This window comes from Mustela putorius, unplaced genomic scaffold (genome assembly GCF_011764305.1).
Source record: "Mustela putorius furo isolate JIRA1106 unplaced genomic scaffold, ASM1176430v1.1 tig00003976_pilon_pilon_pilon, whole genome shotgun sequence".
NCBI classification, from domain to species: domain Eukaryota; kingdom Metazoa; phylum Chordata; class Mammalia; order Carnivora; family Mustelidae; genus Mustela; species Mustela putorius.
Window position 1 is genome coordinate 4,581,864 of NW_025422118.1, and position 17,873 is coordinate 4,599,736.

A 17,873-nucleotide genomic window follows, 5' to 3' on the forward strand; every position below is an offset into this window, starting at 1 on the left:
TTTTGTTTCCTACTTTTCTCTTTGCTTCTCCATTTCCCATTTCTTGACTTTTTAAAAATACTACTTTAATATTTCATAAATTCTTCCATTTTTGTTTTATTGATGGCCTTTTAGCTATAGTGTTTGCATTCTTATTTTAGCAGTTGACCTATAAATTACAAAATACATCCTTAACTTATCATAGCCCATTTAAAGTTAATAATGTACTTCTTCAGGCAAATTCTAGAGATGAAAAGTGCAAATTTCTGAAAAAAAGTTAACAGATGGACTTAACTACCAAATGGTATGTTAAATGAAAGAATAACAAACTTTAAGATAGATCAACCAAAATTACTCAAGCTCATGCCACACCAGAATCTATTTCCGTTTCCTCTTCAGTACCTTCTGGTAGTCACTTATATATGATATCCAGGTTTTAGAGTTAGTTTCTGCAAGGATGGTCATAATACCCAGAATGGTCCATAATATCCAGAGGTAGAAGCCCATATATTTTTCTTATGGGATGGTAATTCTCAGCTTTATCACCCACCTTACTCATCACAGTAGTCCTGTGTGACCGAGTTTCAAAAATCAATTCCACCTCCACAGGATGAACACTCATCTAGAATACTGAAAATAATTTCCTATGTGCCCTGAAGACAATTTTAAGGGCATTGAGCAATGGAAGCATAATTGCACTAAATCTGTAATATCTTAAGGTGACAGAGACTAATATTCCCTAATATGTGTTCTTCTCTTCTCTCTTAGTAAAACAAACAAATAAAAAACAACCCTGACTTTTAGCCATTAAGAATAATAACTACAGGGGTGCCTGGGTGGCTCAGTGGGTTAAAGCCCCTGCCTTCTGCTCAGGTCATGATCCCAGAGTCCTGGGATTGAGCCCCGCATCGGGCTCTCTGCTCGGCAGGGAGTCTGCTTCCTCCTCTCTGCCTGCCTCTCTGCCTACTTGTGATCTCTGTCTGTCAAATAAATAAATAAAATCTTTAAAAAAAATAATAACTACATTTCCCAGTCTCTGTTGCATATAGGTATGGCCATGTAACTAAGTTTGGGTCAATTCGATAAAGATGAAAGTGCCAAGTTCAACTTACATGAAGTATCATTAATGGGGGTTACTATGGGCTGAACATTTGTGTCTCCCTCAAATTCATATGTTGAATAAGCCCCAACAGTGATGATATTAGGAGATGGAAACTTTGGGGGGGGGTGCTTAACTCATGAGGGTAGAGCCCTCATGAATGAGATTGGTGCCCTTATAAAAGAGGCTCCAGAGAGATTCTTTGTCCCTTCCACCATTTGAGGACAACAGCTAGAAAGCACTGGCTAATGACTCCGGAAGAGAGCCTCACCTTCTGCTGACACCTTGCTCTTGGACTTTCAGCCTCCAAAACTGTGAGAAATAAATGTACAAGCTACTCAGTCTATGATATTTTGTTATTTTGTTATAGCAGCCCAAAGAGACTAAGATAGGTGGTGAGCCCTTTTTGGCTCTTTCTTTTCCCTGCTGGCTGGAATGTATGTAGATGGGATAGCTTGGTTCACGTGGCCATACTTCCTGATGTTGAAAGAGCCTGAATTTCTGATACCATGGAGCCCCTAAGTCTGTCCTACAGACCTTTTATACAAGAGAAAAAATAAACTTACATATTGCTTAACCACCAATATTTCAGATTTCTGCCAAGCATATCCTAATTATATTCTGGTCATTAAATTATGGAGGAAAAAAAGTCCTATTACCCTGTAGTCGAACCATCTGTACTGGAAGAATGGTAATGCTGAGTGACCCTACCAGCAATCATTCCACCTGCTTTCTAGATAAAGAGTGTGTGTAAATTAGGGGCATCTTGGTGGCTCAGTTGGTTAAGTATCCAACTCTTGGTTTCAGCTCAGGTTATGATCTCAGGGTTGTGAGATCGAGCCCTGAGAATGGCTCAATGCTCAGTGGGGTGTCTGCTTATCCATTTCCCTCTGCTCCTCCCCCATCTCTTCTTCTCTCTCAAATAAATCAATAAAATCTTAATTAAAAAAAGAGTTTGTGGGGCGACTCAGTGGATTAAAGCCTCTACCTTTGGCTCAGGTCATGATCCTAGGGCTCTCTGCTCAGCAGGGAGCCTGCTTCCTCCTCTCTCTCTGCCTGCTTCTCTGCCTACTTGTGATCTCTGTCAAATAAATAAATAAAATCTTAAAAAAAAAAAAAAGTTTTTGTAAATTAGCCCCTAAGCCTAATGCTTTGTAGGGCTGAAGTGTAGCTTCTGCTGAATGTGTCCAAAAAACCTGCCCCAGCCATCACTGCCACCCATGCAAATCTGTGCTTTATCCCAAATAAACTTCCTCCAACCAAATGTTTCCATTCTCTTCCTCAATCCTGCCCTGAGAGATTCATTTATCTTTGCATTCATATATTCATTCACTCATTCATTCAACAAAAACATACAGACACCTACCTTGATGTCTATCTTACTCTGAATTCACCTTTGCAACAATGTTGCGGAAGGCATGAGTTGCCTGACACCTTCCTCCAGCCTCACAATGACCCTGTTGACCCTAATTCTGCCTCATATCATTGTTAAGGCACGGCCTAAACTCAACAAAAAAGTTAAAACTAAGACTGATTTCTAGAACAGAGCTGGAAAGGATCTCAGAGGTCATCTAGTTTCAGCTTCTTTTATTAATATGAGAGAACCGAGGCCCTGATACATTTGAGACTTGCCCAAGGTTACAGAGACAGTGCCAAACCTGCAACCAGGACTCAGATTTCCCCACCCTGCCCAGTCCTTTGTTCTTTCCTCGCTTCTTACTTCCTTCATTCACACTTAATCCAAATACAAAGATTACATATCTATTACTTTGATTAGAAAATATGAATGTTTCACTTTGAAAACCATCCCAGTTATACTCAGTGTCAAAGAAAGAAATTACCTTTGGTGATGTCTTTGAATTTATTCTCAGTTTACCCTGAAGAGTGAACATGCCAGCAACCCAGACCAGGACATTTGCTCTGACTGGAGCCCTTGGGACTGAAGAAAATTAAGTCAGGTGAAAGTCACATGCTTATTTACAAGGTAGGTTTTCAGTGCAAGTTTCCAGCCAAATGCCTTTTGCCTAAGGCTAATTCTCAGAAATTCCTCTACAGTTCTCCCATTTTGTGTATCACAGTTCTCTTACACTTTGCACTAGCAAAGCTGACTTCTGACGCACATGCACACACACACACACACACACACACACACAGTCTTTGTTCCCTGATTCAAGGTGATACAACTGTCATCCATAATAAGTGGGCAGTTTCCAGAATAAAGTTTGTGCTTCAGACCTGTGATTCTGCCCTCCTACTGCGGGAACAGCTGCCAAGTTCACAGTTTCAATCTGTATTCTCCAGGAGAACAATGAAAGCACTTAAAAAAAAAAACAACTAAAAAAACACCTTCTTTTGTTTTTATTTCATTTACTTGTCATTTCTATTCCTACATAATGGTTCTGGGACTATGCCCTTTGTGTGCTTTCTATTGATTTTGTTTTATTTTATTTTTTTTTTTAAGATTTTATTTATTTATTTGACAGAGAGAAATCACAAGTAGATGGAGAGGCAGGCAGAGAGAGAGAGAGGGAAGCAGGCTCCCTGCTGAGCAGAGAGCCCGATGCGGGCCTCGATCCCAGGACCCTGAGATCATGACCTGAGCCGAAGGCAGCGGCTTAACCCACTGAGCCACCCAGGCGCCCTGATTTTGTTTTAAAAGCAGGATATTTTTTTGTGCCCTGACATTGTCTTCAGAGCCAGAACCTGCCTGTAATTCAAACATCCTGGACCCAGTAACCTTGAGCGTCTTAGAACATTAACTCTTGGTACTTTTTTGGGTCTCAGCTAACTCAGGGGTAGAGACCTGGGAGAAACCTTTCGGTATTTTTTTTAAGTAATCTCTACATCTAACGTGAGGCTCAAACTCACAACCCTGAGATCAAGAATCACGTGCTTTACCGACTGAGGCAGCCAGGTGCCCCAACCTCTGGGTACTTAAACATGGATTCCAACCCCACTGACTAGTGCTGAGGGTTGGAGAGTAGGGTAAGTATGCTGTATTTCCACTCTATGACCCAGCAGGCTCCAACGTTAGTCATTGCACCAAGAAATGAAAAAGCAGATAGAAAAAAAAGGAAAGAAAGTTGGCAAGAGTCTTGAGGGTCTGGGTTCAAGGAAGTGCTTTAACTTGTGTGCATTAAATTTGGAATTAAAAATCAATATGATGGTTCATTGTACCAAAATAACAGCATAAATATTAAAAAAAACTGCTACTGTTTTCTGACTGGGCAAACCACCAGGATATATGGAGCCTAAAAATGCTGCAAAGCAGAAGCAAACATTCCAAGGAAATCTCTAAAGCGAGACAAAGTAAATATAAAATGTTCTTTGGCTTAGAAGTTAAGAGTGTCCTTTGAGGGCATGTCGGGACCTTAATTATTTATCTTAGGACATTTGTGAGCCAGCCGGAGCTGCCAAGTTACAAGAATAAAACAGGCTTTTCACAAAAGAATACAAAGAAGCTTAAATGCAGGTAGAACCAAACTTCAGAGCCACCTTTTCCTCAAGCAGTCTCTGAGTCTTCCACCTTCCTACAGAGAAAGACCAGATCTGCACTGCAATGATTCTGAACCTGTGAGTGAAAATCCAGGGCTCCTGTGGGAGTGAGGATGGAAGAATATAAAATAGGATCCCTGGCCAGATGTAGTATGTGCACTGATCAGCAGGGAGTGCTCTTGTTTACCTTTTTCTGTGCTCTGGGGAGGGGTGGGATCAGACCAGGATTTGCTTTGAGTAGTCTCAGCTTTGAATTTTTCAACTTTCTTGCCTGGGCTCAAAAGTTTTTTTTTATCTGCATTCAACTCTGTGATCCACATGGCCATTGATACTATAACCATTTTCTTGAGCATTTGGGAATCCAAAAGTATGGGTGGCACTAGTGGCTCTTCCCCATAAATAGTCCCCAGGAGGAAGACACCAATCCTACCTCTAGGATGGAACACAGCATCAGAAATGCAAGAAGGGAAACAGAGGCTTGAGCAAGGTGGAATGAATGGGAGAAACACAATACCCACATTGCATGCATCAAAGCACACTGAAGGAGTCATAGGGCACAAGAGCTGAAAGGGTCCAGTGATCATCTGATTCCAAATCCCACCTGATTCAGGAATCTTCTGCTTGAGAATCATGACCAATGATCAGCCAACCTCTGCTTGCAATTTTCAGAGATATTTTTGGCAGGCGAAGAATTGCAGCACTCAGATCCCTTTCCAAGAAAGGACTTAGGCAACCCAGCTTCAAGGAACGTGGTTAGCTGATAACCTCCAGCTGTTAGTGACTTCAGGGTCCGCCTCAGCTTTTCAGTCTTCTCTGGGTCCCAGAGAATGGCTGAGCAAAGCGATAGTATAAAGACCTGACCACTTCTGCCCAAAATGGCACTCCTCTTAGTGGACAATGTTTGCTTTGGAGCTCCTCAGTGGCTTGGCGAAGACGTAGTCAGAACAGCAGGCTGAAGGCTCTCCTGCCCAATCTTGCTTTCTCTCCTGTCCGAGTGTTATACCTCAATAAACCTTAATACATGAAACACGGTTTCATGTTTTTTGTTTTGTTTTGTTTTTTGTTTTTTTTTAGGGCATGAGCTATTCTTCTTCTTTTTTTTAAATTAAGTAAACTTAATTAATGGGGCTCGAACTCGTGACCTCAAAACTAAGAGTTGCATGCTCTACTGACTGAGCCAGCCAGGAGGTGCCCTGGGCATAAGTTATTCTTTACAATACTGTAATGGCAGAAACATGACACTACACATTTGCCAAGACCCATAGAATTTTACAGCATCAAAGTGAACCTTCATGTATAAAAGAAAAATCACTTAGGAGGTCAGGAGATCCCAGGATGGAATGCAGACTGACAAAACAATCCAACTGTATTACAAATATACAAACACCTTTACTTGAAGGTGTTGAGGGAGGAAAGGTGCTGACCTAAGTAGCTTTGGAAATAAGTGGAGTCCGTAAGTCTAACAGCCATCAAATACACAGAAGCACTATATTCTGGCTGATAAAGTTGTTTCCCACAGAAGCACACATTCGTAATTCTAATAACACTATACATGTAAATTGCAATTGAACAATGAAGTAAATGGATGGCAGATGGTGGGAGCCAGGTTTCTCAGTTGAAGTGGGAAGTTACAGGTAAGCAAATGGAGGTCTAGAAAGAGCCATGTGGTAATAGATTAGAGTTAAAGATATCACTATGAATCCATGTTTTTTTCAATATAGATTCAGATGGTTACACATAGAAATATTTATAAATATGTGTATATATCCAAGTTAGTATACACACATGTATCTTGCTCTACCAGCCAAGAGGGTGTAAAAACAAAAATCCGTCAGTAGTAACAAACATACATAGTAGTAACAAACATACAAACATACATAGTAACAAACATACAAACATACAGAGCTTGATTTCAATTCCTTTCTCCAATAAAAGGAACCAGGACTACCTGTACTTGGAGAAATGGGTGATTCTAGGACTGGGGCAAGAAATATACAAGATGAGCATCTTAGAGTGCCAGAAAGTAAAGAAGTGCTCAAGAAAGAAACAAACACACCACCACAACCCACACTGATAGAGGTATAACATAGGGACAAAGAAACCAGCTGGAAGAGCTCCCGATGGCCAAAGCTGGAACAAGCTGAGATATGAAATTAACAAATTAGTGTTGGATTATAACCTGAAGTATGAAATAATTATGCATAAGTTTCTACAATCTAAGTAAATGATTTAACAAATAAATAAATGAAGAGCAAATGTTCCCAAAGAAAAATTTCTAATAACTTATGTAGGAGGACCTACCTGAGCTCTTCCAGCTGCCTTTGTTGTCTTTCAGGACCCAACTCAAATATCACCACCTCAATGAGGGGACTTCTAACTACCCAGTCTGGAAAAGTTATCTCTCAATCCCCACTCCATCCTCTTACCTTGTCTTGGTTTCTTCTGAAATTATTTTTATTTTTACGTATGGTCTTATAACCATTCCCACCCACGAGGCCCAGAACCTCATTATTCTCACCCACACAATCTTCTCAAGTACCTGGAAAACAGTCTGGAAATACAGTGACCACTCAAAAAGATCTACCAGTTGAATGAACAAATGAAAAAAAATGAACAAATGGGTCTATTTCTTCGACACGAAAGCTCTTTGAACATAGGGACTCGTGTTCCTTCCAAGTTTTCTTTACTTCAAGCTGGAAACCTCTAGATTCTTCACATTTCTCACTTAACATAGGCACCTGGTACCAGATGATGACACAGTAGTAATAAAATTATTTATTTATTTATATAGTGCTTTACTATGCTGTGCACTGTGTTAGCACTTTAAAAGTAGCTTCTCTTGGGGCGCCTGGGGGGTTCAGTGGGTTAAAGCCTCTGCCTTCAGCTCGGGTCATGATCCCGGGGTCCTGGGATCGAGCCCCGCATCGGGCTCTCTGCTTGGTGGAGAGCCTGCTTCAGCCTCTCTCTCTCTCTCTCTCTCTACCTGCCTCTCAGCCTGCTTGTGATCTCTGTCAAGTAAATAAATAAAATCTTAAAAAAAAAATAGCTTCTCTTTTATTCACCCAAAATTTATGCTCCATAAATCAGGCATTGTTGGATGACTTCTGGAATGTCATTATTCCCCTTAAAAATGGTCCTAGATCTGGACTGTATGATGAAATGCATTCTTGACAAAGGAACTATTACCTTCTCTGATGTCTTTGTCTATCATCATTGACCTGTTTGGGGAACAGGTGTGCCTAAGCAGCAGTGAAGCTATGCTCTTACTGCTGTCCTCTAGCCAGTGCTCATCGCCAGTGGTTATCACATTGTCTGTGATGAGCTAAGGAGCTTGTAGTAGACTATAAACCAACCATATCACTAAGGACACTGTTCAGTTCAGCTGGTTTGTTCACAGCAAGACCTTCTAATGTAGGAAGCGGTGTGTTGGTTTCCATTCTGAGACCAGCTCTTCATCTTGTTGTGGACTGTCTCTCTGAGCAGCACTGAAATCAGACACAATTCTCAGCATTGTTTTCTTATTCTGGGTTGTAATAGACTTGATATCTTGTTCATTCCTGCTGTCAACCAACTTGGAGCAAATGGAACTACTCAGGGCAGAAATCCTACAAAGAATAGTCAAAGATTGCCCAGAGACGGGCAGTTGGTAAAAAGATGTGAGAAGAGAGGAGAGGGTGGCATAGCGGAGAGGCCCTAAGACGGAGTCCGATGACCTCTGTTTTAGTCCCGGATCTCTCATTCACCAGCTGTGCGTAGGGAAATTCCCCTCTCCGGGTCGCATTTTCTTTATCTATGATGGAAGTAGGTAATTTCTTTCAGTTTTTGTGCTCTAGGTTTTAAACCCTTGAGTCAAACGACTTCCATGTACTAAATGCTCCTAGGCTAAGCCTTTCTACAACTTGCATGTCCCCATCACATCTGCCGATATTTTGTTTCCCACAACGTTTTGCCTGGACGCCACACCTGGCTTCAGAACAGAAATGTCACAGTGATATCCAGCAGCCAGACCCAAAGATAAGGGAATTAGAGTATAGGTATAGGAATGGTTGCTGAAAGGTATCTTCAGCAATATTTGTCTCCCAATAATTGACCAATGCTTTTATCAAAACATAGAGGTATCAATAAATGCATGCCATTAAAATTGTTCTGGAGTTTTCTGGTACTGCATGTAAAGGGCTTGGAAGTTACTACTCTGTCCTAACAGCAAGTAAAAAGCTGAACAGACTGAAAAATCAACAACTCTTCTTGGATCTGTAGGAGGGAAGGACATCAGGCAAACTACTGCACCCGAGACTGGAGACACAGACAGGTAAGTACAGAAAGTCATTGCTTACCAGAGCAGAGATTCATAAGCAGAACCACCATGGAAATCATCTGGATATCAACAAATCGATTCTGAAGTTTAAATGGAGATGTGGAAGACCCAGAATGGCCAGTATGAGTTTGAAGGACAGGAACAAAGCTGTAGGATTGACACTCCCCAACTTCAAGAATGACTATAAATCTGCAATACTCAAGACAGTGTAGTATTGGTGAAAGAATAGACAAACTAATGGAACAGAACAGAGAGCATATATATAGACCCACCTACAAACAGACCCATATACATACAGTCAAAGGAGCAAAGGCAAGACAAGGGAGCAAAGATAGTCTTTTAACAAATGGTGCTGGAAGAACTGGACCTTATACCTTTCCCAAAATTAACTCAAAATGGGTCACAGACCTAAATGTAAAATGCAAAACTAGGGGCACCTGGGTGTTTCAGTTGGTTAAGCATCTGACTTCAGCTTAGGTCATGATCCCAGGCTCCTGGGATGGAGCCCCTGGTCGGGCTCCCTGTCCAGTGGGGAGTCTGGTTGTCCCTCTGCCCCTCCACCTGCTTGTTTTCTCGCTCACTCTTACTCACTCTCTTTTTCTCTCTCAAATAAACATAAAATAAAACGTTTTAAACAAAATTGTTTTGAAGGCATCCATCAGCACCTCTGTCTCTCTCTGTAGTAAGCTGAACAATGATCCCAAAGATATCAGGTCCCAACCCTGGAGCCTGTAACTGACCTTAATTAGAAAAATGTTATTTTTATTGGCAAAGGTAATTAAGGATTTTTAAACAGACAGATTATCTTGGATTATCTGGGTGGGCCCTAAATGCAATCACAGGAGTCCTTATCAAAGGGAGGAAGATTTCACACACAGAAGAACGAACAGGCAATGAGACCATGGAAGCCAATACTGAAGTGATGTGGCCATGATCTAGGAACAGTGGAAGCCACCAGAAGCTGAAGAAGGCGAGGCACAGATTCTCTCCTACAGCCTTTGGAAGACGGTGGTGGCCCTGTTGACATCTCGATTTCTGCCCAGTGACACTAATTCTGGACTTCTGGTCTCCAGACCGGTGAAAGAATACATTTCTGCTGTTTGAAGCCACTGAATGTGAGGTCATTTGCTGTAGCAGCTACAGGAAACTTACACACCGTCTTCCTAGATTTTACCTTCCTTTCAGATAGATTTTTCTGTCCATAACAAACAAAGCCACCCATCTGCATCCGTCAGGACCCTCCCCCGCTTGAGTTCTTAATGAAGGGACTGTATACGAAGGACTGAGTAGACTTTGAGAGACCTCAAGAGAGGGTCCTCACAGAGTTGACCGTGGGGGAGACTCCGGAACCACCCCAGACCTCAATGGTTAGGGGGACAGAGCTGTGGGGGGAGAGAGGGCCGTCTGACAGGAGCCGTGGCCTGCAGTCAGGGGACACAGTTGGCCCACAGCAGAGGAGCATGGGGAATAAGCTCCTCATACCACTCTCTTCCCTTGCTCTGATCTCCTGCCAGTGGCCTCTGGTCCTAAATGCAAGGAAGCCATTTACGTCAGCCTCCTGGACACAGAGAAGAGTGGAGAAGAGTGGAGAGTGGATTTATAAGAGCAAGTGGAACTATCTGGCACCCACATAATATTAATTCCTTCTCAAGACTGTCCACATAACAGACTGGCTTTGTGAATCAGAGACAGAGGCTTTGTGGGACCCCCCGGCATCCTAGCTCTGTGGCTGTGGGCAAGTCCATACTTCACGAGCCTTCTGTCTCCTCATCTGTAAAATGAAGGATTCAGACTAGGAAGTCTTTAAGATCCCTTTCAACTCTGATGCTCGGGATTCTAGAAGCTGACTAGATGCCTTACCAGGCTGAGGCTGACATGTGTCTAGAGTCCTGACAGCTGTTTACTTACTAAAATAGAAGCAGGCCTCTCTTTTCCATGACGCATCTCTGCATCTGTGCAAGGACGAGCAGTACATGCTGGTCACGGGCTGCTTCAAGGGAAGGAGCAGGCTGTGCTCTCTTAAAATGTGGACATGTCACAGGCATGCTGGAAAAGGGACTGTGAGTGGGCCCCGGACAGCCAATGGCATCATGGGAGGAGGCAGGCAGAAAGGCATACCACTCACCCAATGGCCGGGACACGGTCAGTGGGTGCGTCTGCTCATTCCTCAAGAAAGCTCCAGGGGCCCTCAGCAGCTGGCAGCAGCTGGTACGGCCCTCGGGCTGGCCCGGCCACTCACTGGCAGGCCCAGCAGAGGGGTGGCTGCCAGCAACCACACAGATGGTAATAATTAGCCAGAGAGTCCAACTATGGAAAGTTCCAAGGGTCCAGGAGAGCCCCACACTGAACAAAGAACATACACCAAGCCTTCCCCTGCCGCCTTGAGACATTTTGTTCTGTAATATGCCTGCCTTTTCAATGACTCCTGTCTGCTTCTGTCTCTTTACAACCTCTTTTTCAAAATGGAGGGAAGAGAATATCTTCATGGGCCCTTCAGGCCAGAAAGTGCTGGAGTAAACTACCCGCCCCTCCCCTCATCTCCCTCTACCCTGGGTGGCCTGGGATACACAACAGACTTCCTCCCTGCCCCCGCCCCCACCCGTCATCATTAATTTGGACGTTCCATAACCCCACCTGAGCACTGGTTTATAAGTGTGTCATTTAGGAGTGGGGGCGGGGGTCTGACAAGGACCTCTATCCCTAAATCCTTAAAAACCCTCCCCAAACTGCTGATTCCTAAATTCCGTTGTCATCTTGTTCCCAGCAAAACAGTTTGGATCTCGTTGTATGCACACCCACTCTGGGGAACTGTGTGATTTAAGGTTACTCAGTGAGTTAAGGGCCCCAAGGTCCTACTGGAGATGAGGCAAGAAGAGGAGCGAGCCTGTGAGAAACCGAGAAGGTGGGTGCAAGCGAGGCCACCAGGAAGGACCAAAGGACCCAGAGAGAGGGCCCTGGGGACTGAGGGATGGTATCACCCACTTCACACCACCCGGTAGAGCTGTCCTCGTTGAGTCGGTGCTAAAAATGTCTTCTGAGAATTCAGTTAAACAGCTTCTTTATCAAGAACAAAAGGGATAAGAAACAGCACAGAGGATCGTAGGGGAAGGGAGGGAAAAGTGAATGGGAAGTCATCAGAGAGGGAGACAAACCATGAGAGATTCTCAACTCTAGGAAGTAAACTGAAGGCTGCTGGAGGGAAGTGGGTGGGGCCATGGGGTAATTGAGTGATGGGCATAAAGGGGGCCACGTGATATGATGGGCACTGGGTGTTCTATGTAACTGATGAATTACTGAGCACTATATCTGAAACTAATGATGTACTATATGTTGGTTAACGGAATTAAAAATAAAAAAAAAGCACACAAGAGAAGCTTGCACTGTGGCCCTCAGACTCTCAGAAGCCTTTCCAGTGATGGGGTAGATTACAACAGTGGAATATAATTAGGGGATGCCTAGGGGTGGTCTTCCTCTTCCAAAATGCTTCCCCTATTCACTGCCACTGCAAAATCTATGTCTCCCACTAAAGCCAAACCTGCATTTCAGTTCATTTATTTGTCGCTTCCCGGTGGTTTGCTAAAAGTCATGCACTGCTCAAAGGGAGTTCTGATGGACAAGAATTAGAATTTATTTTTGCAGGCTCCCTGCTGAGCAGAGAGCCCCATGTGGGGCTCAATCCCAGGACCCTGAGATCATGACCCGAGCCGAAGGCACGGGTCACCCACTGAGCCACCCAGGCGCCCCATATTTTATTTTATTTTTAAGATTTTATTTATTTATTTGTCAGAGAAGAGAGCACAAGCAGAGGGAGTGGTAGGCAGAGGGAGAAGCAGACTCCATGCTGAGCAAGGAGTCCACTGCAAACTCAATCCCAGGACCCTGAGATCATAACGTGAGGGGAGGGCAGACGCTTAACCGACTAAGCCAGCCAGACGTCCCCGAACTAAGATTAATTTTAGACACAGGGTACTGAGGGTATGAGGTGCAGAGCAGGGCTCAGTGGGAGGCCGCAGCTGGGACTTTCTCTCTCTTGACAGAAAGTGGCAGAGATCCTTGCAGAGGAGGAGGGAGGAATCCCTGGACACAGGGCCTCTGGGAGAGCATGGAGAGGGGTTAAGACGGCAACCCACTCTGGGTTTCCCCACACCGGGCCCTGCCTGATGGAATGCTTGCTTAGATCCAGGCCCACCACGGCGCCCCCCCCACGCCCTGCCCCAGTATCAGTGCCCTTTGTATATTCGGCCGCTGTTCTCCAGAGCACCGGAGTGCCGCTCTCAGACCTCATGTTGTGGGGCTCCCACCCCTCCATCCTCTTCCAAACATGGCACGTTTCAAACAGACAGAAATGGACTAAGTCAGGGAGATCTTCTAGAACCAAACGGTAAGCTTAAAGCCCTCACAGGCCAACCAGCCTCGAGTTAGTGCCGACCTGAGCGCTTACCAGCCATGTGTGTTTGTGTATATTTCTCCTCCTCTAGAGCTTGCATTCCTCATTTGTAAAGGGGAGATAATAGGAGTCCTCACTCGATGTGCAGTTTTGAGGATTAAACAAATGAGAAAATGCAGATGAAGCACTTAGCAATAAGGCCTGGCTCCTAGGAAGTGCTCAGTAAATGTCAATTATTAATTTATTTCTTGCCTGCTTTTACTTCCAGTAAAGGCTGGCAAACTGATGTGCACAACTTTCAAAATCATTGCAAATTTAATAGAGGCTTAAGCCAGGCTCCCAGATTTGTTCTTTGAAAATGCCACAAAATTCTTTTGTAATTCATGATCTCCCTACTGGTTTTTTAAATCTGCTATATTTAGCTCTTAAATTTTGTATCTCAGCTTGAAATCCTAAAGTCATCCTTCCAAAAATACAAGTGGTTTGGCCAATGGCATTTACTTACTGAAAAAACAAGCAAATTTGTTTTTGAAATAACAACAGGTCTTGGGGTGCCTGGGTGGCTCAGTGGGTTAAAGCCTCTGCCTTCGGCTCAGGTCATGATCCCAGGGTCCTGGGATCGAGCCCCGCATCGAGCTCTCTCTGTCCAGCAGGCAGCCTGCTTCCCTTCTTCTCTCTCTGCCTGCCTCTCTGCCTACTTGTGATCTCTGTCTGTCAAGTAAATAAATAAAATCTTTAAAGAGAAAGAAAGAAAGAAAGAAAGAAAGAACGAACAACAGGTCAGAGGTGGGACTAATTTCCGTAACTTCAAAGACAAATAGATTATACCTCTTTTAATCAAAGGGTCCAATTTGACAAGGGGACCCTAAAGACTAGTTGTTTCAGTTCTACCTCTTTAATCTCTGGGAGTACATCTCAGCTCTTTCTTGGAGGTCTGAAGCTATCTCTCAGGGACCCTGGTCCTTTCTCGTTGGGGTCCAGGAACAGCCCTCTACCCCCGAGCTCACAGCTGAAATTGTTAGTGTCCCTTTTATAGTCTTGAACAGCAGTTACTTATTTCCAGATGGCTGCCCAACTACCTAAGGTTAACCCAGGAACCTCTTTTACACGTAATAGCATAATTCGCTGAGTGTTCACTATGTGCCAGACACAGCTCTAAATGCTTTCTGTGAACTAAATCATTTTATCGTAATAATATCTCTGTGAGATAGATACTGTTACTATCGTCCCTCTACATGGGATAGCATTGCTTGGGTAATTTGCCTATGATGACTTAGCTAATATGTGGTAGAACTGGGATGTGAACCCAGGGAGTCTGGCTACAGAGCTGCTCTTTCCCAATTAACCATACCGCCTCTGAGAGAAGTGAAGTTTATTGGTGATATCTCTTGAACAAAACTGACTCTTTCACAGAAGTACCCTTCCTTCCATGGAACATTCTGTCCTGACCCTGTCATTCTGTTCCCTCCAGCCTTTTCTCTGGGGCATCCTTTGCCGAAACTATGAACAAAACACACTCACCACAAATATCCCTCTTACCTCTGTCAAACAGGGCTGCAAAAATATTTGAGGCAGCGTGGTTCACACTCGGGATGGGGCTCCAATCCCACTGTCAGTAGTAACTGACCGGGTGCCCTTGAACAAGCCAGTTCGTGTCTCTACCTTGAGGTGTCCTATTAGCAGAGTGGGGGGCGTGCCCAACTGCCTTATAGGGCCTTTGTGGGGGATTACACGAGTTAATCCATGTGATGTGCTTGGCACAGTGCCTGGCTCAATCAGTAAGCTGCTGTCATTAAGGAAGACCCATAACAGCTATTACAATTATTGATCATGCCGTCCGTCTGTAACTGCAAGCAGGGTCGAGAAGGGCACCTTCAGCAAAGACTCAGAGAGCAGCCAGGTTGCAACGCAAGCTCTCGGGGGCTCTGCGCCTTGAGGTCCCTGCACGTGAGAAGGGGCTGCTTGAGATGGAAGGGTTCATCTCCACACCTGGCTGGCGGGCTCCACTGGGTGTCCCCGGGGCAGGAGATGATTGTGAAGTAGGAGGAAGTGGGAGGGCCAAGTGAGTGCTTAAGCTGGGAAGGTAGAAATCCCGCTGTGAACAAGGCCATTCCAGAAGCAGTCACTTTCACCCCAGACACGTTACTCGTTCCAGCTTAGTAGTTTCGAAAACGGTTTTCAAAACTTTCTTTCAACTGGGCACCCCAGCATATGTCAGGAAAGGCAGAGCTGCTTTGCTGGACGTGGGAAGAGGAGGCTCCTGGAGCACTCACATGCTCCTGGTTGAACTCCTCCCCCAAAAGGACCCTGGGTCGCTTCTAACAGCAATGATGTCCTCAGACCACGGTTTGAGAAGCATTTTGTAAGAGAAACGAATACATCTACTGCATGAACCTTCCCCTTAGGGAGCCTGGAGTCCAGTGAGCTGGCAGCTACAGTCCTGGACAGGCTGGCATGTAAATTCCTATGTCCCTCGTGGAAGGTGCAAATCCTAGCATGGCACTGTTGTTGGCTCCTACAGAACCTTGAGGCTTTGCAGTTGCACAAGATCTTTCTACGTTGATACCACACACTAGAGAGGTGGGGAAGAGCTTGTTTGCGTTGTTTAGCTTCAGTAAAATAGTCTAAAACAAACTTACCTCTCACAACACTTCTATGAGGTGGGGTTATTACTATCCCATTTTACAGATGAGGAGGCCGAGGACATTTAACTTGTCCAGAGCCACTCTACCAGGCACTGCTGGAACCAAGATTCAAACTCGCTCTGCCTGGTTTCAGACCACGACTGGGGGGACCTGAGACCAAGGCTACCTCAGGGCCGGTCCCATCTCTGCCATGGACTGGTTGTTTCTCCAACATCAACATCCTCATCTATAAATAACGATGATGACAATGACGCCTACCGCCCTTAGAATGATACCCCGACACACAGCCAGTGCCCAGCATGAGGGCGTTGCTGTCTTGGGATCACCCACTAGTAAGTTATGACTATTTGCTCAATGCCCCTCTCACTGATCTGGCCTGTAAAGACAACAGTGCAAGGCGATACGCGTGTGGCTACGGATCTCTACGTGCAGTACAGATAAGTAAAAGGAGTAGGAGTTCAAGCTAAGGGCGTTTGAAATGCCTCATTTATGACTGCTTCATAAATTTTTGAGGACTCCTTGTACAAAGCCATGCTGAGTTCCCAGTGTCAGTCCAATGTCAGCAAGTGCGGTGCCAAGGCCAACTTGCCAGCCACCGACTGCCGGCAGCGCATCCCTAACAAATCCAGCGCCCCATGCAGCCTCCTGGCCAGACGGGTTTCCTCTGCCACTGTCACCTGGGTCTCCAACTGCACCTGGGCTCTGCCCAGAATCACACAGCACTGGTGATCCAGGGCCACCGGGGCATGTGCCACATCCGGAGGGTCAACTCCAGAGTGTCAACTCCAGAGTGTGCCCCTGGTGGTGTTGGGGAGGGAGGAGGACAGAGCCCCGGGAGCCAGCAGGACATTTGGTCCGGTCCTGGCATTTCCCGCACCTCTCCGTCAATCTCCCCAGAGCTGAATGTCCCTTGACATTCCAGGGACTCAAAAAGAAAAAACAAAAAATAACACTCCAGAATTCAGGGAACTGTCAGAATTCTGCCACAACACTTTCCATACCAGAACTCAAACAAAACGTGGGCTTCCGGGAGCCCAAGAGTTAAAGTTCAGTTTGGAAACAGAGGGAAAAGAAATGTCTGACCTTATGCCTGAGCGTCCACCCACCCACGGCACACACCCATGGGCAAGAGAACGCCCTCAGCCCAAGGCTTAAAGGACAAGTGCCTCCTTTTGCTCAGTAAATGTCAAACGATCGCCAGAATGTCCAGTCCCCCGTGCCTACCTCTCCGGGGGGGGTCCCCAGGGTCGTTTCTCGAGGCCGTTTGCACCACCTGCTACCGCGGAGCCATCATCCCTCCTTGGGAAGCCGGCGCTGCTCAGGGAGGGGTTCCGCGGAAGGAAGGGGAGGGCAGGCGCTGAGATCCCCGTGGGAAGGGGATGGTCTTCGAACCAAGCACTTGGTCAGAGGGAAAAGGATGTTTTGTAATTTTTGGCTTGAATTTCCAGAGGCAGAACAGGAAATGTCCACTGGGGCTGGGAGCTCCAGGGAGAAATGTGCCGCGATCTCCCTTAGGAGGAGGACTTCCCTGGTCGCCCCGCCTGGAATTTTAAAGCTCCGTCTGAATTCTGGTACCCCTTTCCCCCTTACTCTTTCCCTTAGCACTTTTTTTTTTTTTTTCTTAATGGAACGTCAGCTTCGTTCCTGACATGCTGGAAAAATTTTCCTCTGCCTAAACTTGGCTCAGGAACACTCTCTCCTTGTGAGAGAATTTCTCCTGTTACAAAGTTCAGTTTAAAAAAAGAAGAAGAAGAAGAAGGCTATTTGTTTTGCGAACAAAAGTTCGCAAAACATTTTTGATGGATTGTTTTTTTCATCTGAACCTCTGGGTTTCAAGAAATATACACACCCATATTCCTTTTGAATATGTTTTCCCCTCCCTTGGAATGGAAAAACACCAATAATAACTGGTAAAAAGATTATAGTGAAAATGTCCTTAAACTGTGGGTCTAG

At 45.0% G+C, this 17,873-nt stretch overlaps 1 protein-coding gene across 4 annotated transcripts in view; it reads right to left on the bottom strand.

Moving 5' to 3' along the window:
• Window positions 1-17,318, bottom strand: part of TACC1 (transforming acidic coiled-coil containing protein 1) — a 115,211-nt gene extending 97,893 nt beyond the window's left edge. For 3 of the 4 annotated variants that reach the window (XM_013059265.2, XM_045070925.1, XM_045070926.1), the window contains exon 1: window positions 17,145-17,229. The gene's annotated coding sequence lies outside the window, so the exon portion shown is untranslated. Of the gene's footprint in view, window positions 1-17,144 lie in introns of all 4 variants that reach the window. The other variant, XM_013059266.2, reaches the window with a different exon arrangement.
• Between the last annotated feature and the right edge of the window lie 555 nt (window positions 17,319-17,873).